General features: G+C 39.9%; 1 protein-coding gene and 1 long non-coding RNA gene across 2 annotated transcripts in view; one reads left to right on the plus strand and one right to left on the minus strand.

The window, feature by feature from the left end:
• The window catches only part of CPLX1 (complexin 1), a 199,056-nt gene that overhangs the window by 95,624 nt on the left and 79,066 nt on the right, over positions 1 to 24,366 (plus strand). The window lies entirely within an intron of this gene.
• LOC121355759 lies at positions 8,280 to 17,483 on the minus strand. Its single transcript, XR_005955461.1, has 3 exons — positions 16,960 to 17,483; positions 9,618 to 9,693; positions 8,280 to 9,398 (listed from the first exon to the last, which is right to left on the minus strand). It is a non-coding gene; the product is annotated as an uncharacterized LOC121355759 (long non-coding RNA).

A 24,366-nucleotide genomic window follows, 5' to 3' on the forward strand; every position in this document is an offset into this window, starting at 1 on the left:
ATCCAAACAAAAATGCCCAGCAAGATCGTGGAGCAGATCCTCTATGCTGGAGAGACACAGATTTGGTGGCTGGACCACTTGGTGGTTAAGGAATTGGTTGGATGGACTTAAAGAGCTGTGGTGTAACATCCCAGCCTTATGGGAGAGAGAGCATGTGAAATTCAAAAATCCTTGTGGTCAAAAGTAGCAACAGAAGTCAGAGAGTCCACAAAAACTCACAATATTTTATTAGTAAATTTCACACTTGGATTGGAAATTGGTGTTATCTAATCCCTGACCTGCCATATAAGCACATGCCAGTCGATTTTAGGTAAGATGAAAAGGAAGAGAGAAGGAAAGAGATGAATTAGAGAGAAAGTAAGACATGGATGGATGGATGGATAGGAAGGAAGGAAGGAAGGAAGGAAGGAAGGAAGGAAGGAAGGAAGGAAGGAAGGAAGGAAGGAAGGAAGGAAGGAAGGAAGGAGTAACCAGGGACAAGTTCCATTGTCAGGTGTCGTGGGTGTTCTTGTTTCCGCCTTGCAGTCCATGCCCACTTCTTTACCTCATTCGTATGGTTGTGTTGTGCTGTTTCGGGCTTATCTACAGGAGCCAGAACAAGGATTTTTGTCCTGGAAAAGTTCTGCACTTACCTCTACATGGCCCCCATCTCCAGCCATGTCATGTTCTTTCCCATGGCATGTTACTACCAACAATTCTTGGCTGTTATTACCAGCATGGTTGGCTCCACAGCTATTGGTCTATCAGTGTTTGAGGCACATACATTTAGCGTCCTTGTCTTCTAGAATTCTACATGTGGTTAATGGTTTAATGTCCAAGTGGACAGCAGAGATGAGTGGTGTCCTCAGGGTTCAGTGTTGAACTGGCACTGTTTAGCATCTTTGTCACAGACAAGGACAGTGGGATCGAGGGCGCCCTCAGCAAGTTTGCCACAGACACCATGCTGTGTGGGGCAGCCAGCGTGCTGCAGAGAAGGGATGCCATCCAGAGGGGCCTGGACAGGCTGGACAGGTGGGGATGTGCACACCCCATGAAGGTCAAAAAGGCCAAGTGCAAGGTCCTGTACCTGAGGCAGGGCAATCCCAAGTGCAGACTGGGCAGCGGATGGATTTAGAGCAACCCTTAGGAGAAGGACTTGAGGGTGGATGAGAACTTTGACATGGTTTGGCAGTGTGCACTTGCAGTCAAGAAAATTACCCTACCCTGGGCTGCATTAAAAGCATCTTGGCCAGCAGATCTAGTGAAGTGGTTCTATCTTTCTGTTGTGCTTTCCTGAGACCTATCTGGAGCTCTGTGTCCAGCTCTGGGATCCTCAGCATAAGAAGGATATGGACCTGTTGGAGCAAGTCCAGAGGACGGTCACAAAGGTGATTAGAGGGCTGGTGCACCTCTCCTCTCTCCCATGGCTGGATGGGACTCTAAGCAAACTAGTCTAGTGGAAGGTGTCCCTGCCTGTCGGGGGTTTGGGATGATTTGGAGATATTTGTAAGGTCTTTTCCAGCCCAAGCCATTCTATAATCCTATGATCCCTTTCTTTTAACTGGGTTTGTCTGGGCTGGTTTCCATGGAAACCAATGAAAAAATTCCCCTTGATCTGAGTTTGCAGAAAATTCAGAGATTTCTGAATCCTTCTGCAATAAGGAACTTGTGCTGTCCTGGTTTTCACTTAAACAGCAACAGTGGACAGATATGATGTTGTTTTCAATCAAAGTAAACAAACAAGGCTTGTTGAGTACAGATCTGATCTCCTCCAGAGAGCAGTGCTTTATCTTGCACTCCATCTGTTGTAGAGCAGCAGAAAAGCAAATTTCATATCTATTGTTTAGGGTAGCACTGCTCTTGGATGCTTGGGGCACTGGGTATTCCCATAGGATTGTTCTGCAGTTCCACAGCTAATTGGAACAGAAACCAGGGATGTGGTTCTCAGGCAGCAATATTGCCATGGAGGGGAAGGGGGGATAGCTAGATTCACCCAATGTCACCAGAAGAAGATGCTGATGGAAGGCTGATGAAGATCAGATGAGCCCTTTGAAATCTGCATCAACATCTGATTTGTGTTTGTGGTGCGAGAGAAAACCTGCAGGCCTCTGAGTTTGCTGTGAGAGCCCCCTGAGAGAAACAGGGTGATAAGACTGGAAAACATACTGGAAGACCTGAAACAAGACAGGTCATGCAAGAAGTATTGCTGTGATTCTGACAGAGCTGAAAGCCTGAGCTAGCACAGAATAGCAAGATGTGTAGCCACAGGGAACTTATGGGGAAGTGGAACCTTGGATGAGATAAAAGATTCCAAGGACATGAGTGAGGTTTACAAATAATCACTGCTGGAAAACTGCCTGGAAAACTCTGACAGCCCCCAGGGAGATGGTTTCGGAACATCTTTTCCAGGAGAGATGAGGACCTGGCTTTGTATCTCAAGTGTCCCCTACCTGAAGTTTAATTGTCCTCCTTTCTTTCTCTCTGCCATCTCTCTCCTGAGCTGTGCTCCTGTTTGGCTCACACACAATTGAACAATGTAGTTTAGGACTGCAGCTGCCAGACTTTGCCTTGTTCTTTTCCATTATTAATCAGCTGTCTTCTTCTAACACATTGACAGGGTCAGCAGAGCTGTGCAGCAGCATGTAGAGACAAGAAAACACCCACACATACACTCACTCCACACTGAGCCCCCACGCACACCCCCACACACCCTGCTGGTGTGTCATGGACTGAGACACCCTGCGTTCTCTCTCATGCCTTTCATTCCTTGCCACAGCTTGAAAGTGGCATGATTGCCCATGTGGCAGGTTGTGGTTCTTTCTTCATTACTCCTCAGAAAGCAAAGAGATTATCTAGGGTCAGCATGTCTGAGTTGCCTGAAATGGTCTGTGTAATTCTAACACTGCATGGCAGAGCTTGCACTTAAATGGGTTACTTGAGAGACAAAGAGAGTGTCCTCCTTTCATATGTGTTAAAAGGCTCCCCCACAAGTTTTCTGGGGACTAATCCTCACTATCAAGTTCAGGATGAATTAACTGATTAGAAAGACAAGTAGAGCAACAAAAACAAACAAGCAAAAAGAGCACAAAATGATATCAGCAGATTTGAGGTGAAGAAAAGCCAGGGCACATTTTTGGGCAGATCTACATTAAAGTGGGCTCTATGCTTTAAACAGTGGTGAGAACAGTATACATGGGGCTCTGGGTTTCAGCATCCTCACCTCCTGTATTTGACAGCCTGTTCACTCACAGAGAGACCAAAGAAATAATGTAGAAAGACTTCCAAGTTTGTACAAATCAAATAAAAGGGGAGTCTTTTTCTGTACCCTAGACTCTCACAGTTGTGGAACTAAAGGTCAGTGCTGAACTCTACCTATTGCTCTTAATTTGTTTCAGTCCTACATATATCATATATTCCTAGTGGAAAATTCCATGCATTAATGATGTTCTAAATTGGGCTGATGTTCTCTTTGGTGAAGAAAGAGAAAAATAAGAACTTTGCAGAAGTGATAAATAATGTCCAAAAGGACAGGTGAAAGATAAATCTTTTTGCAGTAGCTGCATATTTTCCAGATTTTTAAAAGGCATTTCATGACAAATCACATTAGACATGAGGAGAAATATTTTAATTGCAAAGGTAGTTAAGTTCCAGAACAGGTGAGAGGTTTTCAGTAGTTGGAGTCCAAGAAAAACACTTATTCAGGTCAAGTTAATTCTCGAGATAAAATGGTATGCATGTCGCCCTTCCAGTGTTTTTTCTAACCCTATGCTTTGAAGTCTAGCTAATTTCTTTTTTTTTCTTTTTTGTATGGAGGTTCAGAATATGAATGAAACTTTACAGACAGAGCTGTTAGTATAGACTAACTTTTATATCCCATAACATTTATTGAAAGTAAGATAAGGAATAAGCATTTAAATCTCAATAGCTTTTCAAACCTTTGCTAGTAAATAAAAGAGTAATTCCAAAGATGGCTGTATCTGCCACAGCTGTTTATGCAGTTTCAGCAGTGCTGTGACTGCAGCTGTGCAAAACCACTGCAAAGTTCAATTCCCTGAAGAGAGATTAAACCGCTACAATTCACATGCCAACCTTTTCTCAGAAGACGAAGGTCAGTGTTATGTGATACACAATATTATTTCACACAGTATTATTTCATATGCAGTAATAGTTGGACCGAGGTCCATTTTCAAGCTCTCAACACTTGGAGGGAAGAGTTGTTTCCTGACTTCTCTTGTCCCACCATGTAGTCTTCAAGTAGTCTTTGTATCCCCCATAAATCTCCTCTTTTAATCCTTTAGCTTTTTCAGATAAATTACTTGTTTCTAAGTAGGCAGTTCCAAATCTCATCCAAGGAAAACCACTCCCTTGCACATTTATTGCTGCTGTCTTCCTGCAGAGTCAGTTCCACTCCTGACCCAAAGACATGCCATTACTTCTGCAAGTCTCTTAACTAGAATATTGCTGTCTATTCATTCCATGGCCTAGATATTTGCTAGATAAACATGTTCATTTTTAGTAGAAATGGTTGGCTTGTCTTAAGAAATTGTAACTATATTTATGATAGCTTCACATTTTGGGCTGCAGATCTCGCTGGCTCAACAGCTCTCTACCCCCTGACAATCTTACTGTCATTAGAGCAAATTTCCAGAATGTTTCCAGTTCATGTGAAAAACTGGAGGAATAAGAAAGAAAAGAGATAGGAGGAGGTTGATGTTGTACGTTAGTATGTTAGTCTGGTCTTTTTCTGACATGCAGTCAGTGAGTGTAGGTTAAGCCAAGGGCCTGGGTATTTTTTCCCTACTCTGCCCAGCTGATGACTGAGGACTCCAGGCTGACAATATTTCTCTAACATGACCCTGTGACAACAATCCCCATGAGGCCACAGAGTAATAACTTTAGGAGTGGCAAGAGGGTACACTTACTAAAAATGTTTCAGTATCTCCCTGGCTTAGGTCCATAATTCTGCTTATAGCAGAAGATATGAATATGTGACTGAAGGCCAAGCTGGTAATGATACTACTTTTGACATTAAATTTTGTGGGGTTGAACCCTGAATAAAAATGAAACTATTCTCATCCCTCAAAATTTTTGGAAGTAATGAAATATTTCCTATCCTCAGGAAAACCAGAGCACAAGGAAGAATATTTTTAGTCATATTTTTAAAAATAATTTGTTTACTTCACAAATGATTTCATGTGAAGACACTTCTTTAAAATTTTTCATGTATTAAGACTTCCATTTCTATAATTTTATTTCCTCTGAAACAATTTCTAACCTAAAGTATGTCATTTTAATCACCTATGAATTTTCACAGCTTTCATTTTTGTTAATGCAAAGCATTACAAAATGCTACCAAATTTAAATGATAATACTGGATTCACATAACTGGTTGGTTTTGTTCCACTCACTTCTTCTCGTGAGCAGAAAGTTCCTGAGCTAGAGGATCAACACATCTTGAGCTGATACTTGTTTTGAGATGGAGCATTTGAAAGCATGCAGAGTAGCTGTGTGTTACTATGATTTATGGTGTCTCCACTACTGTTCCCCTCTAGCTGGAAGGTAGAAGGAAGTTGAAGGAAGGCACAATCCCAATTACACTGGGAATCACTTAGAAACATCTGCCTGTGGCCTGAGAGGGAGAATGGGGCAGACTACAAGCCAGCACTGCATGTCATTCCATCTGTCTGATAGCTGGTTGTTGAATCTCCTTTGTGGTGTACAGCCCTGTAACTAAAAGTTGGTCAAATTCTTTCTTTGTCTCACATGTGAATGGAGATATCATTTAATATCTTTCCCATGAAATCAGGTGTGACCAGCACCCAGTAGGTATAAAAATTGTAAGACAAATGTCCTTAATGAACATTTGGGCATGAGAGAATAGATTTAGAGAGCTAGAGTGTTTTGAAGCCACTGCTTTCAACTTTGCAGGCTGTCATCTTAAATATAAGTGACGATGGAGAAAGGAATCAAAAATATTTGCTCAGAAATATTTAGGAGGAAAAGTCACACCCAACAGCCCTCTGAAATCAGAAAGTTATGAAAGCAGCAGTGCACTTTCAGTTTTACTGGTTAACAATTTGCACTAATTTTAGAAGTAGAAAAAATGAAAAGAAAAAATAATGAAAATAGCTCTAATTCATGTCTTTTCAGCAGTAAGGTTTTATTGGTACTTGAAAATACTGAGTGCATGGTACCAACTTAATTCTTTGATGTTTTTGCAATCATATATAATTTTCTTTTCAATGTTGTTTTCAAGCGTATTCATGCAACAAGGATTGTAAGCAATTGAGCAGGTGTGTGTGAGGTAACTGGTGGCTGAGGAGCTGATAGTGAGCAACCATTAAGGTAGCTTTTCAAAGGTAAAAAGAATAAGCAGAAGAATACTGCTTCCAGACAGGGAGCTGTGAGCTTGGGGACTGCAAGCATCCTTGAAATGTACAGCTGGCCTCTTTGAAGCCCAGCTGGGCACTAAGAAATGGGACACTTCCTGCGTTTGCATCATGATCACGGTACCAAGAAAGTTTAACCTCCATTTATCATCACAAAAAGTGGAAGCAGTCTGGGAAATTTGAATTGATCTGAATAAACAGAGCAGATCTCTGAACAACCTGACCTAGCTGAAAATGTTCCTACTCACTGCTTGGACTGGGTGGCCTTGAAATTCACCTCTCAGCCCAACCCATTCCATGATTTGATAATACAGAGGATAGCTTGCAGGTAGACTTTTTGCTCCAGATTTGCATGTGTCAGTTTGAGTTGATTTTTTTTTTTTCCTTACATATCACCTTAATCTCTGAAGCAGTGCAAAGACTTATGGAAACAGCAGCATATACATATGTTTAGTCCTGTATTAAATCTAGCCTCTTGAATGTAATATCATAAAATAAGATTCTGGTTACTCATGTAATGTCTTAGTGGCACGCTGCTAATTCTTCGTGGAAGTAGCAAATTTCAAGTACCCATTCTACTCACAGGGTTCAGAGTGTTTATCTTCAAATAGTATGAGTCAGCTGATTTTCTCATGATGGTTCATTTTCACAGAGGTCTTTCTGTCCCACTTATACAAAGAGAACATGAATGAATGTTACAGGATATGTCCCACATGAGAATATCTAAAACTGTTGTCTTCACTGCCATCCTGTCCATCCTGACCTGTTTGCTTTCTTTTGTTGGTAACTAATTTTTCCCTGAAGTTTTGCCACATCTATAAGCTATAAAATGCTGCTGATGGACTTTCGAAAGCATTGCAGATGATGGACCTAAGCATCAGACTTGTTAACAGAAAAGAGGAAGATCAACATCAGTAGAATGCCACCCTAACACTTCATTAACTCAGAGTTTATAATCTCTTTACTGGTGACCCATGGCTGCATAGTCCCAGTTTCTCCCCTGTGCTTGCTTCTGAGGGATCTCAGCATCTTGTCTTGTGAAGACTATCCGTCCACTGGGCTATACTTAGTGGAGGGGTGTTAGTATGGATATTTTTAGTGTCTGTGTAAAAGAGCAAAATGAGAATATGTTACGTTCTTACTGCAGAATATGAGGCACCACATGCAATGGCTGGTTTCATCAGCCATCCTGTTCAGCAGATATGTTATTTTTCATATTGTGATTCAATGTGTTATCTTTCCCCTGCAGTATGGGATAAAGAAGAAGGAAGAAAAGGAAGCAGAGGCCCAGGCTGCACTGGAAGCTAATGCTGAAGGGAGTCTGACACGCCCAAAGAAGGCGATCCCTCCTGGCTGTGGGGATGAGGAGGAAGAAGAAGAAGAGAGCATCCTAGACACAGTCATCAAATACTTACCAGGGCCCCTGCAGGACATGTTCAAGAAGTAATAGCTGCAGACTGTTAGATGGGCATAAACAGTACTGCAAAGGATTTCTCTTTTGCCCAATGGGGATTTACAATCTTGCCATTCATCCCGCAGTCCTCCCCACCTCTGCCCTCTACTGCTCACTAGGAGTCCCTTCGCTTCCCATTCCCTTCCAACTGCCTCTTTCCCTTTCCTCTGCCCCAAGACTCATCCTTTCCTTAATTTTGTACATAGTCACATCCAGTAGATGCCTCTGAATGGATGTAAAGATTAAAAAGCTGCAGACTACACAACTTTTATTATAAGCCATAGTACTATGTATGTTAAATACGGCACTGCACATCAAGCATAGAAAAGGAACAATCTCATTTCCATCCAATGCAAGAAGGAGTGTTCACTAAGTATGAACAGTGGCCTCTTTAATTTTTTAAAATTATATTATTTTTATTATTGATAATAATTAGTTATTATTATAATGTTCCTATTGATTGGGTCACAGTAGCCATTTTTTGTTTAGCACATCTGCTCTCGGAAGGGATATCTCAGTTCTCCCATGGAAGCAGAGCTTTTCTGTTTTAATTCCATCTGTGACATAAATAAAAGATCATTTGGAAAGTAAATCATGCATGACTTACACAGCTGACATCACTCAGAATTGTGGAAGAAGTGAGTCATCTGCCCTCAGATGCTGTAGAAGTTAAATGCCTCAGAATCTAAGCAAGAGTCATGTTACTTTGGGAATTAGCCATACATTTACCTTGAATGAGCAAATTGGTCAGGCACTTGCCGTACAGAGAGCTGAAACCATAGAAGAGGGCACAGTGCACTGGTAGAGGACCTCCCCAACCCCTCTGAAGCCAATGACAAGTGTATTTGCTGCTCTGTTTAACCAATCTTCCTCTTTCTGCCATATTCAACCATCCCGTTTCCAGCAGTGCTTGCAGGTTGGACATTTGGGTTCCAGCACATTGTCGTGGCTGTGTCCTGCCCACCCTTTCCTGCAGTGTGTGGGAGTGTGTGGTGGTCTGAATGTCAGTCATGGCAGATCCATAAATATCCATTTTGTTTATTGTGCTAAATTACTGCATTGCCTTGAGGAGGTCACTTATTTTCTGCCCCACTGAAATTCTGCACCTGTAAAATATAGGTTTCAGTCTCTCCCTACTGTAAAAGCATAAAGTGAGGATGCTTCTTAGTGCTGTGCAGGAGCTAATTAATATTACAGAAATGTGTGATATCCCTTGATGCTAGCAGGGTGGGAGAAGATTTTTTTCTCACCATTATCTTTGTGGCCTTTTGCAGACACAGGTACAGAGGTCTCCTCAATGAAACACTGTAGATATCACATAATTGCATAAGAAAATCCAAATTCTATGGGAGATGTTGACTTGGTAATACCTACATAGATTCAATACATAGATAGACCTATTTTGAACACAGGTCCTCATGGTCAGGTATCTGGCTTGTCATCTGAAGAGCTAATCCTGAAATTTTGCATCTGGCTAGGTCACTGTAGTCGATGCTGTAGACATACCATCTCAGTCTCACAATCTTGTCAGTAGAATCAGGGTTTGGCTGGCAGAACTAGCATTGCTTGTCCCTGTCCTGGGAACAACAAAAATTTCCTAAGTACAAGGATGAGATTTGAAAGCAAATACACTCTTTCTCTGGCAACAAAAAGGAGGATAATATCAGACACTACATTATGTACCTAAATTAAGCATTTTACTTCAATGGATTTTCTTTTCATTCATTCAGTGCACTTAGTTTAGGCAAACATCTCAATATTATCCTGAATAAGATATTTTAGAAGACATGTATTACCTTTCCAGGTAAGCAGAAGAAATCTGTACCATGGTTAAGGAATTGAGCAAGAGAGCTCTGTACCTTCCAGTAGCACCTGTTACAATAGGAAAAGAGTATTTTGAAAGAGAATAAACATAGTGTGCCCTCCTCACACAATTTTTATTCAGGTGTTATAGTCCTCACTTCTTCTCAAATAATTTCAAACATAACTTTCTACTGAATCCAAGGCAGAGGCTGAAGAGGTTTGACTGATATGCAAGTCAGAACAAGTTGATAAAGATGCAACTTGTTTCAGGCTGTGTATCTATGAAAAAGACTTGTTTGTTCAAGTGCAAGCTGCCAAGGGCTATCTAGAAGGCAGGTTTTACTCATTTGGATAATGTCAGTGAGACTTTTGTCCGCCTAATTTTCATTTAAAGCAAGATGACTGCTTCTCTCCTGAGACTTTCAATAAACCCAGAACACTGTATGAATCTGTGCTTGGGTACAGCATGGTAGTGTTGAACAATTTACTGTTTCCTAGGAAGAGTGTCCTACTCACCCCATGCAAATTTTGCAACTAGTAATTTGAGGCTGTTTAAGTAAATCTCACAAAATTGGAAACTCTCTTTCTGTCACAGTCAGCAGCTCATTTTGATGCTCTGCTACAGAGTATCCAACATCCCCGAAAGCTAAAAGGCAGAGCCTGGCTCTTCCTTTCAGCCACTCTCTGGTCCCTAGATCACCTAACCTAGATCACTGACATACAAACATGAATACTATTGAAATGCCTTGATTAATCTCCTTGGCACACATCCTCTAATACATAAGTAAAACCAGCAGAAATGTGCCTGTGCTAAAATGAACACATCCATTCATATATTCCCCTGGCCTCGTGCTGGAGAATTCTGCCAACAAACAAATGAGAAGATAAGCTTATTCCACTTTACTTTGGCTTTTCTCTACCACTTGCTTGCTGACCTTTCCCTAGCTCCCATTACTGATTCCCTTCCTCATCCAACCAAATAGTGTTCCTGATGTAAGATCAGAATTTTCTGCTTAGCATTCTCCTTGCAGAATGTTAGTGCTGATTGTTTTCACAGTCTCTCTAGCAGCTTGGTGTGCGTGTTTGTGCACACATCTGTGGAAGATGGGGAAATTGGAGAAGATGGGGAGAAGAGAGAGAGAAAGGAAACCTGTTTGGTACCATTTTAGATAATTGTGCCTCAGCAGCTGTGGCATTGAATGACTGGTCTAAGTCAGGATCTTGTGTAGACTGTAGTAAAATTTCTAAAGCAGGTAGTGCTATCCCTGGGCTCAGAACACTAAAAATACTGCCCTTGTGAGCTGACCTCCTGAGTTATGTGAACATCTGGATTGGACCCCTGAAGAGGGCCATAGAATCACTATACCGAGTCATATAGGCCTCATTCCAGGCTCACAAAGCAGGAGGGAAAGGGAAGGTGGTTTATTAAATAGTTTACTGAGTCTTTTTCATTGTGGAGGCTTCCCAGCTCAACCATTTCATCACTTCTGTATCTCAACTAGCCACACCTGCACCAGCCCTTCCTCCGCTGACAGGAGAGAGTTCATCCAGGTGTGAGCTGCTAGTTCCCATTTTTCTTTTCTTGCCATAAGAAACAAGACAGAAGATCTACCACAGGTACTGGATAGGTTTTGCTTGGTTTTGCCTCACATAACTTTGGCATGTTGCATGAGAGTGGCCCTCTCCTCAAGTCATTCCATGGTCCTGAAGTGCCTAAGCCATGCTGAACAGACTCGAGAGCAAGGCACTCTCCTTTCTCTTCTGCCCATCTATTTCCCTTTCCACTCAGAACTGGTAACAAGGGACACAGACACCTTTGACTCACGTGTGGAAGTCGGAAGCATTGTCTCACACACTTTTCCCCTTGGCACTTAAGCAGGTGATGAAGCACTTAAACAAGAGACCAAAGAGAAGTATGGTTCATTGTTTGGATTCTGAATATCTTTTTGTCTTTCATGACATTGTTTTGTTTGCATCACTGGTCTGTTCAATCTCAGGTAAATGAGGTATTTTAGTTTTATAACTAGTTTTTATTTACACAGAAAGGTTGTTGGCTAGACACTGCAGTCATTTTCCCTCACAACTCCAAGACCTTACAGGTTAGTAAAAAATAGTCAAAGGGCCTTCTCATTTGGAGGGTAAATGATTTAGTTTGCCATTGACCTTGAGAACTCACATTTATATGTAGAGAAAGCCATATGAAATCAGACTGCAATATGAATTATCAATGCTACTCTTGTGTTTAAAATGAATAAAACAAAATATAAGAACATGTGCTTAATCACTTTGGAGTTCCTCTGTCTATGTTTCTAGTATCATACATTGGCTTAGATCCCTCCCAACCTCTCTCCTTCATCAAGAAAACCATATCAGTGCTGCTGAATACATCTTTTTGCCAAGCTTTGTGTGCTAGAGCAAGCATTGTTAGAAGTTAGCTGTTGTGATCTAAATGTAATGTCTTCTGTATCTGAAAGTTGTCTGTATTTGTTCTGAATATATGTTATCAAGATAACTGTTTCTTCATGCACTGAGTTAGTAAAATGTTTCAGTACTGTCATTAAAAAAATTGCTTGTTTCTCTCTTTCATACACACAGAGCAAAATTTAACTTAGTCATGCATTTTCTAGTAGAAATGCTCCCCAGCTTTCTTTCGGATGCATGCAGTACTTGAAGATGATTTAAAGTAGAGACATTGTGAATGTGATTTTAATTTGTTATTTTACTGGTATTTTTTCCTGCATGATGTGGGTAAATGGTATGATGTTCTTTTAAAATGGAATCACAGCCAATAAAAAACCCCAGTGATTTCATAAATTGTTTGCAATGCTTTCCTCTGACATTTCTATCAGGCTACATTTGGAAATCAAAGCATGGTTGCTCATATACAAATAGAGTGATAACAGAATTGAGCAGCAACATGGACATTATTTGAATAAACATGCTCTTTTTTTCATTTGTCAGAAACACTGATGATGTTTGATGTGTACAGGTGATTATCAAATTTTAAATAAGTTTTGCTACTAGGAATTAGTTTTCCTTAAGAAGAGCAGAACAACACTCCTTTGAAAGAAACATAGACATTTAGCTATGTGTAGTGAGAAAATGTTTGGATCTTAAGACAAAAAATGTAAAACACTGATTTGCAATGACATGAAATGTATCTCAGGATCCAGAATTCATGATATGTACAAAACTCTTTGAATGGTAAGTTCCACACAGCTAAGCCTCATTTTACTTGCTTAGACACAAATCATTAGCTGTTGTATTCAGCATGAGTGTTGCATCACGTTAGAAAAAGATATTACCATACATCTCATAGGAAAACCCAATACCCTTTTACCTACCCTTCCTTAGGACCATTCTTTGATCATTTAGTTTTTTACTAACAGAAGCAGCCACAGGAGTGTCACAGAGAATCAGACCATATTATTTATGTGCCAGAACACCTACTCAGAATTTGAGCCCAGCACTGCTAAAACTAACACATGCTAATGCTGCTGCAGCCTATGAGTTCAAGGGCAGGCTCTCCATGTACTTCAGGTTCCAGGCAAAGTCTGTGTTTGAGGAAGATAACAGGGCAAGAAAATATTGTTCACTGGTTTCCCCAAGAAACAGACAGCTTAAGGGAACCAGAACTATCATATCAGAAGTGCAGGGGACAAGATCCAGATACTGAAGAATGAAAGCAGGTGATTTTGAAAGGCTTCATTTTGCAATGGAGGTAAATGACCATTTTTAAACAGCTTCTGCTTTCTTATTAAAAAAGAAAAAAAAAACAGAAAAAAAAAAGAAAAAAAAAAAACAAAAAAAAAAAAAAAAAAAAAAAAAAAAAAAAAACAAAAAACAAAAGGAAGGATAAATTCCAGTGGTTAGGCTGGTGCAATCTACCTTTTCCCATTTTAAAAGTACATTTTGTCAGGTAAAATCCTCTCCAGAGAAAAAAGAAATCAGCAGGCACATCATGAGGGCCTCTGGAGTTAAAAATTACTCTAGTTAAGAAGATGCATTAGTGATTTATTTCTCAGACACTGATCCTGAGATGAAATTATTAGCCCTACTGCAAGCTTCTACTCTTCACTGACAGCAGTGGTGGCATGGACTACATACTTGGGGCAAATATTTAACTTCCAAATGAAAGTCTGGGTGGAAAGATTCTCATCATGGTCCTGATTAAGTCCCTTTTTTGATGTGTTAATTTCATTTTCTTCCTGAAGTGCCACAGATGATCTAGGGTCCATAAAGCTCTCTCTGAAAACGTGATTTAATTGAAAGCTACAGAACAATCCTGGTACAATGCTGTTCTGTATATTGGGATCACAGGCAGTTTGTGGCAACCATAAACATGCCCAGTTAAAAATCCCAGCTGAGATTTTTATTTCTTCTGTAACTGACCCTCCCCTTTTCAGTAAAAAAAAAAAAAAAAACAAACCAAAAAAACCATCACCAAAAAAACCACCAAAACCCCCACATCAAGAATGTAATTGCATTGGGGTGTTCCTTGTTGAAGATAACTCTGCTACAGCCTGTCTCCTATGATTTCACAGACAGTTTGAGATAGGTGGTGAAAGTATATCTGAAAAAGACAAATGGCTGGAATATGTGATGTCAAACACCCATGCTTTCCTGAGCCCTTGGTATTGAGAAGCTAAATTCTGCTAGTGCTGTGAGATGGAAACAATTCTTTTATTTGAGATTTGTTTTTCTCTGAAAATCTATTTTTGTATGAGAGGGTCAGATATAACATTGTATTTGGGAATCTCTAGCTTCAGCAGCTGAGCATACTTTGAATTAGAAAAGGACTTATTTAAAACCTGTGTGGTGAACATTTAAGCTGGGCTATGAGAGGTTTAGACCATCACAAACAACAACTGTCTGACTGAAAGTATAGTTCATGTCTATTAACTTTTTAATTTAAAAAAATCTTTAAATTTACAGATAATAGAATGTATCTTCCCAATTTGTCACCTGCTGGTCAAAAAAGTCAAACCCAAGAAAGGCCAGTCTGCACAAAATGGGAGAATGTGTACTGAAATGTAATTAAGATATTCATACTTCATATTCTGTGTCAATTTTCACTTTACTTTTGCTGAAAATAGCCAAAGTATGTGTACGATCATTTCTAATTTGTTTATGTGTGTCATCAACCTGAAGCTGGTGTATGGCTGATATGGGACTATCAGTTTCATAGCTGGATAAGCTGTGAATTTTCTGCATATAAAAACCCAATATCTAGCAGCTTGCTTTTAAATTATTGAAATTGAGACACATTTTCAGGCTTCCATATCTTATCAAGACCTGAGCAGACGCTCATCAGACATTCAGCCCTCAGCCACAAAAAAACCCCTTTTTGTGAAGACTGAGCATGGCAAATCATAGAATCATGGAAGGAAAAGACTTTTAAGATCATCAAGCCCAGCCATCGATGTAGCTCCACCACTATGCTTACCATTAAATCATGCCCTCGAGGGCCATATTCAAATGTTTTTAGAATGCTTCCAAGAATGGTGACTCCACCCACTACTTCCCTGTTCCAGTCTGTTTCAATGTTCTTCCGGGGTGGGGGGGGTAGGTGGGGGGGAAGAGGAATGAAAATAATATCCTAATATCTAGTCTAGACCTTACCTGGGGCAACTAGAGACTATTTCCACTCACCCTGTCTCTTGCTACCTGGGGAAGAGACCCATCCCTACCTGGGTACACCCTCCTCTCAGGCAGCTGTAGAGGGTCATAAGGTCTCCCCTGAGTCTCCTTTTCTCCAGGCTTAATCCCAGCTCCCTCAGCCGCTCCTCACAGGACTTGTGCTCCTGATCCTTCACCAGCTCCACTGCCCATCTCTGGACATGCTCATGCAGGTATCAGTGAAGAGGACCAGCCCCAAAACTGAACCCTGAGGAACCCCACTTGCGAGTGGTCCGCAGCTGGATGTAACTCCATTCACCACCACTCTCTGGGCCTGGCCATCCTGACAGTTTTTTTACCAAGCAAACAGTGCACCATGGAAACACTACTTCACCAGGAGACTGCTGTGGGAATCTCAGACTAAATCTGAACATTTTAAAGTGAATGCATCAAGAAATAAAGAGATTAATAGAGATTGATTCTCTGAAAAAATATCTTGCTACTGAAATTCATCTGGGACACTTGGGGACAAAACCTATTATTATCTCTTTCAAAGTAATATTTGAAGAAATTCCAACACATGTATTGCCAACTGACAATCAAGTTACAGACTGAAAGCCTTTCTTATTTAGATGATTTAAAAAAGAATTTGGTTTCACAGTGCTAAATGGAAATGAGATGCAAGGCATTTGGAAATTTTTCGCATTTTGTTATAGTATAGTGTTAGGAAGCTCCTAATGACCTTGTACTTTCACCTAAAAAATAAAATAATTCTTTTCCTTGTCGTATTGCAGCTTTTTTTAGTGTGGACATGAGCCAGACTAGCTGAATAGGCTATGACAACAAGAGGGAAAAAAAATGCCCACAATACATATAAAATAATGGGCAAGCAGATAGTAATTGCTCATGAGTTTGGGGTTGTTTTTTGTTTTTTTCTTTTTTGTTTTTTGTTTTTGTTTTTGTTTTTTTTTTTTTTTTTTTTTTTTTTTTTTTTTTGGGGTTTTTTTGGGTTTTTTTTTTTTTGGTTTTTTTTTTTTTTTTTTGGTTTAACTCAACAGAGCTCTGCACTACATTTGGAGGAGCAAAATGAGAGTACAATATTTTAATGGAAATTTCCTAGGCAGATTATACAAGTTTGCTTATTTACTGTGGTTATGAAAGGTAGCTCAGCATGAACACTAAAGTCATGCACAAAAGCAGGTTGTGGAGATCCACCCTCCTGCAAAGTAAAAGAGAGAACTCTGCCCATTGTCAGTTCACTTGCCTGAGTAGGGGAAGCTAGAATAACAGAGCTAATAATTTTAACCCACTGGTAAAGTGAGAGTAATGATACTGAAACATCTTTGAGCTGTTCCAGCAAGACACATTGTCCTTTACATAAGCAGACTTCTCTGAGGACTCTTGAAACAGATGTCAACAACATCGAAGGAATCTATGTCAGAGAGACTCCTGGGAACAAAGAGATGAAACAGATTAAAAAGATATCACTTATAAAATGTCGCTGCAGGTTATAACCCTGAGAATATTAATTAGAGCAACCTAGCTGACAGTCAGATATTTAAATACATATATTTTTAGATGGAAATTTATTTACCCGCTTTAAACTCTACTCCATACTTAAGTAGTGGAACACATGGAGTGCTCCCTTAGAGAAGCTTAGCAAACAAGGGAGACATAGTTCAATACAATTAAATGTTCGTTGATGGTAAATCTTACCTGTTGGTGACTTTTTTCCCCTCTGCATGAGCTGATCTAAACCTCTTTAAAGGTGACCAGAGAATGACCATCTTTCACTTAGAAGTTTTTTATTTCTCAGGGGCTAAAAGTGTTTTCCACTCAATAATTTTCTTTAAGTTCTCATTTCCACTTTTGAGTGTTGAGAGAAGACGTCCTGCATCACTCAAGGAATTCAGCAGATGCTGTTGGTTGTTAAATGGTTGTTAAAGTAAGTCTCGGCAAAAGTAGAATGTCAAGTACCTCTACATGAGTTCTTCTTCCAAGTCAGGGCTAAGGATCTTCCAGGAAGAGCAAGAAGAAAAAATTCTTGGCTTTTTAAAAAAATATTTTTAGTCAAAACAGATAAAGAATAAAACTCAAAAGGCTTTACATATTAGTAAATAATGTAAGAGATAACAGAGAGCAAAACTTTTGCAATACCCCTTCCTGCCTCTTTCCCTTTAGTAGCTCTGAGTGAGGGTCCAAGAGAGGCTGTAGTCGTCATGGAAAGCAATGCTTAGTACAGAACAAAAGCCAAGTTCATTGTGAGTGATGTTCCACAATCCCGTGACTGGTCATGGTCACTGTCAGACAGGTGACAGGAGGTCTCCAGGGTAGAACAGCTCCCCATGGAAGCAGGCTGGGCAGTATCCAAGGATTCAGATATCAGGTACCAGCTGTAGTTGGGATAGAGGCACAGGCCTCTATCAGGAGCCCACTGCCCAGCAGATCTCCTGGGCCAGAGCATGATTATCTGGTCAAGAGAGCAGAAATGTGTGTGTGTGAGAGAGCAGTGCATTGGGAAAGTGGCTTACTGTGCAAAGTACACATCACGTTTCTCCACTGAAAGACCTCTTAAGCCCCGACTGCCCTAGCTTGTAAATTCCTGGTTTGCTTCTTTCCAGGATGCACAGATTTTATGACTAAATAAAACCAAAAGGTGTGAGGAAGGCACAAACACATACTAATAGTGATGTGGCATGTTATGGAACAAGGAAAGGTTGCTGAGCAAGGCTGAAATGTTGAACATTTCAACATCTCCTTGAAATGTTCTGGATAGACAAGACTAGGGTACATACCTCTCCTTTCTGCAGTTTGTCTCTGCACAGTTACTCTTGGCAGTACTCCTGCTTGCTGACAGTGAAGGACTTGCAGTTTCTAGGGGAAAGGTTTCATAAACCTGATAAGCTCAGGGCTTGGCTATGGAAATATTGGAAGAGCTTCATAAAGCTGATGCATTGTCTGCTGCTCTCTCATGTAAACTAATCTGTGCCAGAAGACACATTTGCCTTCCTTGCCTAGCAAAGAAAGCTGTTTCCTGCTCTGCCTCAGGATTACAGAGAAGCACAAGGCCTACTCCAAATCCTAGACCTACACATCACATAATTGTCTTTCCAAACCTCTCTCTTTTTTACCGGGAAAGAGAAAGGATGAGACATTTCCAGGTGAAAACATTTTTGGCCAGCTCCACCCTGGCATTAAATGACGCATATCTCCATTGCCAGATTTGCAGGATTCATTCCTTCTGTGTCTGTCTGTTGACATGGAGCTGGGACCTCTGCCCTCACTACCACCGATTCACAAGATTAGTAGCTTCTTTGTTCCCTTGTCAGTTATGCCAGCCATGTCAGGCATGCTAGAAGCTTTTCCCAGGCATAAAAGAAGCTGGTAAGAAATAATTTTCAGGCAGTGGAGCAGGCTATACAGCCTGGCCTTTAAGGCAGCTTGGCAAACTGATGTCCACATTTGTCCTGGGAGACTCCAGAAACTGCAGCTGTCACTGGAACACAAAAGGTAAGCGACAACACACAGTATCTTCATACTTTGATTTCTGCTTCCATACTTCTTTCCTTCTGCCTAGTGGCATCCTGATTATTTGGTTATCAATATGTTTATGGAGAACCTTGAGCCTTCTCAGAATTCTGGGCATTAGTGGGCCAAAAAGGGAAATTTGAAACAGATCCTTTCCCTCAAATAGGACACCTGTGTTCTCACTAAGCTTCCTTGCTTTTGGGGTAAAAATGCCAGGACATTCCTTTTGACTAGGAGCCTAGGATTTGTTTATTGCGAGCGGTAGGCTTAAGAAAGATATTTCTCTGCCAGGCTTGCTTCATTTCTTTCCTAAGAGTGAGAGCTTCACACACGTTTTTGCAACATTTTTAAGTGCAGTAACCCCAGAATGTTTAAATAAGAAGAAGAACAGCCACATCTGTAAACTCGTATTTGGAGGTAATACACATCCACTTTTCCCTGGTGTGTTGCTGTTTGGCAGAGAATGTCTGGCTCTGGTCCACCCTAGGTCTCTGCTGGCATTTAACAGTGCTCTGGTTCATTAATTTGTGGAGACTTAAGCTTACATCTTTCACAGAGTGCCTTGCTATTGCCAACAGACTTTGTCAGTTGACAGTGAAAAAACTCTACTTATGCTTCTCCAAGGAAGACCTTCCTGTTATAGGGAGTGAAAAAAAGCAACAATTCTTATCTTCAACAAGATTAACTATACTAAGTTTCCCATGCTCTTGGGATGGTATTAATGTGATGAAAAATGACAGATTAATAAGAAATTTACCCATATTAATAAGCCTAAACATGGCTTGGCTGTGGGGAAATTAGTTTTAATTGATTCATCAAACAATGCACATTCCTGCCATTTCCCAATGGGATCTGAGATACTTATCTGACAAAACCCTTCAATACCTAAAACTTTGAATTGTCTTAACAAAAAATGTGGTGCATCCAAAGCCAGGTCTTTAGTTCAAAGCAATTCTGAGTGGCACTGAGGTCACGTGAGCAGGCATCATCTCAACATGACTATGTCACTCTCTCACCCTCTGCGATGAGACTTTATAGAGAAACACATTCCTGCTGGACCATGGGTGCCATGTGACTGTGGAATACCCTATTTATGCTAAACAGAAACTGTAATGTTTTGGCCACTACTGCAAGGCAGCAGTGTGAGCAGAATGTGGTACAAATAACATTGAGATTAATGGAAGGGAGAACCAGACAGCGCTGGGAAACTACCAGCTTTTGCAGTCTAACTGCTAAAGACAAATTGCGTTCCAGGGACATGTTGCTAGTGAACATATTTCAACTGTGTCATGAACTCTTGTGAAAAGTTAAGGCAGAAGATGCATGGCTATGATACACCACCAAGACTTGACTCCACAGAGTAGGGGTTCCCTCCATACTCCCTTCTTCTAATCTCCCCTTCTGGTCAGGTGTGCTGTGGAAATGTCTTTTTAAGAAGATAATACACTATTATATCTCTGTGAGTCACCAGATACAGCTTGGCTCTTCTTTTTCAAGAAGACATTGAGAAAACAGAGCAACCAAATGTCCTTATGTGAAGTAGCAGATGTCTTCCAAAAGAATATGAGATGGGATGGAGCACAGGACAAGGAAATTCACAATAACAAGGTTACACCTTCCTTGGAGTCCTGCACATCTACTCTGAGCTCTTGCTCTAAAGCTAAGAGTGACAAATTGAAACCCCAGTTAGCAATGTTTCCCCCTGTCATTTCCACAAAACCACATCAATCAATTTACTTGGCAATTACTCACCAATTTTGTCTTAAATTCAAGATCAGATATAAAGCATAGGATGATTTTTTATAACATTGCAGGTAAAATGTTAAAATTAAATTAATAGATTTTTCTTTTTACCCTCTGCCTTAGACCTCTTCCACATACAAAACATGCCATAAAAGGAGTGCATATTCACAGTGAGATTGCTGGGTAAAACACAATAACCAAACCATGTCCACTCTGCATGAAAATAACTTCTAATGCAGCAGTCACTATCAAGCACTGGTATTTTAGTAGCAATCACTACAGAAAAGAATCCAGTGGTGACACAACATTCAAGCTAGGCATTACTTTGAATTTTAACATTACAGCTTACCAGTAGTTTGAAAGAATCCTGATTACTTTTGTGGCTAGACAAAAGTTAAACTCTTCAAAACAAAAGGGGAAAAAATGGCAGGACAGACCAACAAATGAGGTATGGATTTCACTGCTGTCACAGTTTTGAGGATGAAAACCTGGAGGCAAGTGTAGATTTGTCACTGTCAAGGAATTGCTTGAAAATAACAATTACAACTGATGGAGAAGTGGAGGAACTAATCCCACAGCAATAAACACAGCCTTGAAAATAAGGACAAGAAGTGAATAAACACTGTGGAGCTAATAGGAAGCTGCAGATGAAAGCACTTATCAGAGCTGGTTATGAGTGAGTCTCACCTACTGAAATTATCCAGAAAGTCCACAAGCCATGTGAAGTTCATGGGAGAAAAGGCTGCTATAGAACATGCAATCGGTCAAACACACTCAGATATACACATATGCCAGACAAAATACCATAGCCCACTAGAAAACCTGCTAAAGTTATGTCACAAACACTGAGCTCTTGCTAGCAAAATTGTCCTTTCTCATTGACAAACGTGACATGAATGCTTATTTTCCCTTGAACCTTTTTCTTGGTTTTGGGACCCAACTAGCAAAAGGCATCACTAAAATAAGATGAAGATTCAGTATTTGGCGTCTCATCCTGCTCTTAGGATACTCTGTGGCTGAGACAAAACCAAATTGAATGAGTACAGGGTGACAGAGGAACAATGCTCTCTTCTTCATGCCCTGGGGAAAATCTGGCTTGTTCCAGTGATGGTGAATTGCATCCCAGAGGAAGAATGCTGGAGTGTGGAGAAAGTCACTAGTGTGGAGAAAAAAGTTGGACTAGGAGCTAGGTCACCAGACCAGGCTTGTGTGGCGTTTCTCTGCCTTTTCTTTTTGTTTACTTTCACCTTGAATCTAGAAATTTTGCATTGATGTTTTTTTCATTGATGTGTGTGTCCTGTGTGCCAGTGTGGCTTCAGGTCTGGGACTATGAGACTCACCTAGAATATAAATAATGATAGAGATATTTATTTACATTGAAGAAGAAAACTACCAAGACAGAGCTGAACCTGCTTTCAAAATAAGACAAATTGAAATCCATAGAAACTGGGTGTTTATATCCTCTGGTATGGATTAATTATTAGATTCCTCTTGCAAGGAAAAAAAAAAACCTTTCTGAGACTCCAAAGAGATTTCCTTCTGCAGAAACTTCCAGAAAGAGGCTGTTTCAGACTGAAATCTGCATTAATTATAAATGCAAAATGTATAAGGGTATCAAATTTTTAAAGCTATAAAAAAGCTCAAGGGGATGCTTCCACATATAGAAAAATGTTCTCTCATGTTTATGTTGCATGCTGGAAGATGGGACTTGTACAAAAGAATAAGCATAAAATTTAGATCTATAATCAATAACCATCAAGACTTTTTAGAAAAAGAGAGATCCACAGGGAATAAAAAAAATTTCTTACAAAACTTGGGCAATACTGGATTTTAACCACATGTTTATTGTGCATTTCATTGTGCTGCAGGTTAAGAAATTACCGTGCTATTTTAAAGTGATGAGACGACCAGAATAGAGTCACGCAGCTTAACTGCAGCAGAGCAATGAGAGGATCTTTAGCTAACGAGCTAAAGAATATAGGGTGACAAAATGGAAATAGAAAACCACTTGCATTTCTAATGATGCAGAGAGACAGTAACTTACTCAAAATTTTCCTCTTACTAATCAATTTGTATTTAATTTATGTGTCAAATATTATTTTTTGGGGGGTGATATAATTTATAAATTTATGCATATCATAGTAAGGTAAATGACATAAAACTGAAATAATCTCCAAACATTGTAAATCTTAGATAAATTTTGTTCTACAGCTTTTCTAAGTGTGGCTTATGATGCTGACAGATTCCATGGAAGAGTTTAGTAGAAGAATAGTTTTCCATGTTTTTGGGCATTAACTGAATTTAATAAGTGAACAAGTTTACAGGGCTTAAGAATACTATTAATCCCCGTTGCTGCTAAGTGGTTGCTCTAATCTACTAACCAATTAATTGTTCATTGCTTTTCAGAGCTGCCTCTCTGCAGAACAAAATTGGTGGAGAATTGATACTGTCTTACATGCCTTACCTTGTCTGCACAACTCTGAACTCCTGCCTCAGCAGCTGCTGTCTTCAGGTCTGTTATGTGCTCTTTCTGAATCCCTTTCCAGTTCTTCTTCCTCATGGATAAAGCCTGATGACTTACTAAGAATTTTCTGTTCTCTCCCTCCTCCGTCCTGGTTTGCAGGGGATTTAAGCATTGCTTTGTGTTAATGCTAGGCTGAGTAGTGGCGAATAAAGCCAATTCTGTCTCAAACAGGACCTGTGCTCAGTTCTCATCCCACAACAGAAGGAGGAAGAGGAGGTCCTTGTAAAGCAAACTAGGATGGCCTGCTGTCAAATTCAGATCAGCATCATTCCCAAGCTAATCTCACTAATCTGAGACAACTTTCTGATAATACAATGAATCACTACACTCCTAGCACGTGAAAAGTAATTCCAGCTAAGCAATTATTTTCTAGAATTAATGGGTTTCAGCAATGTCAGTCCAGCAAAGATGCAGGTAGTCTAAGAACAACAGTTTAAATTGGAGTTTAAAAGGTGTTGTTTCAGCACAGATGAGAACATTTTTTGCAGGTTCTCAGCTATCTTTGGAGGAGACTTTTTCATAATTGTACTTCTCAAGAAAATGGTTAGCAGAAGCTGACATCATTTAATTGGATGAAAGTTACTTCATATCGTTTAGGAAAGACATTGGTTTAATCTGCCTTTTTTTCTTTCTTAATTAAATTTGTCACAGTGATATATTTGCACTATTAAATCTTCTTGAATTTGCAAGAAGATTTAAAAAACAATGTATTTTTAGAATGACTCATTTTCAATCAATCTTCTGAATGGGCCTGCCAGGAGAAGGCAGGCTATGGAAGGCACATTAGGGACAGTGTTCTCCCAGAAGAGAATATATATAGTTTTGTGAAATATGCACTGTGTTAATCCCCTGACTCAGCTATAGTAGGGCAAAAGTTAAAGCTGAAAAGTAACTTAAAATGCCTTAAGACCATCAAAGGGAACGATATTTTCATTTTCTGATAAAGGGTTTTTAAAAAAACTTATGTAATTCTTTGCTTTCTAGATCTTTCATCCAAAATGTGAAAAATAATCATGTATGGGTTTTTTAAGTAGTTCAGCAGTCAATACTGAGTGGATTGTCCAACAACTCTGCAAAACTGTTCCCTGTCATTAGTCACTTTTCTTGTGGAAATTGGAGACCAGTGCATACTGTTTTTCTGTTAACTTGTTTTCCATGGTGTTCATGTACAAAAACTTGTCCAGATATCCCTTTGAGAAAAAGATTTTTTTACCTTGGATTTCCTTGTTCTGCTTTTTTCCCTTAATGAGAAGAAATCAGTATTTGTTTTCTCACACTTTCACTGACACCTTACTTCTTGCTTACAGATGTGGAGAAAGAGTGAAAAT

The sequence above is a fragment of the Pyrgilauda ruficollis genome, unplaced genomic scaffold (assembly GCF_017590135.1).
Source record: "Pyrgilauda ruficollis isolate IOZ18807 unplaced genomic scaffold, ASM1759013v1 scaffold106, whole genome shotgun sequence".
NCBI classification, from domain to species: Eukaryota; Metazoa; Chordata; class Aves; order Passeriformes; family Passeridae; genus Pyrgilauda; species Pyrgilauda ruficollis.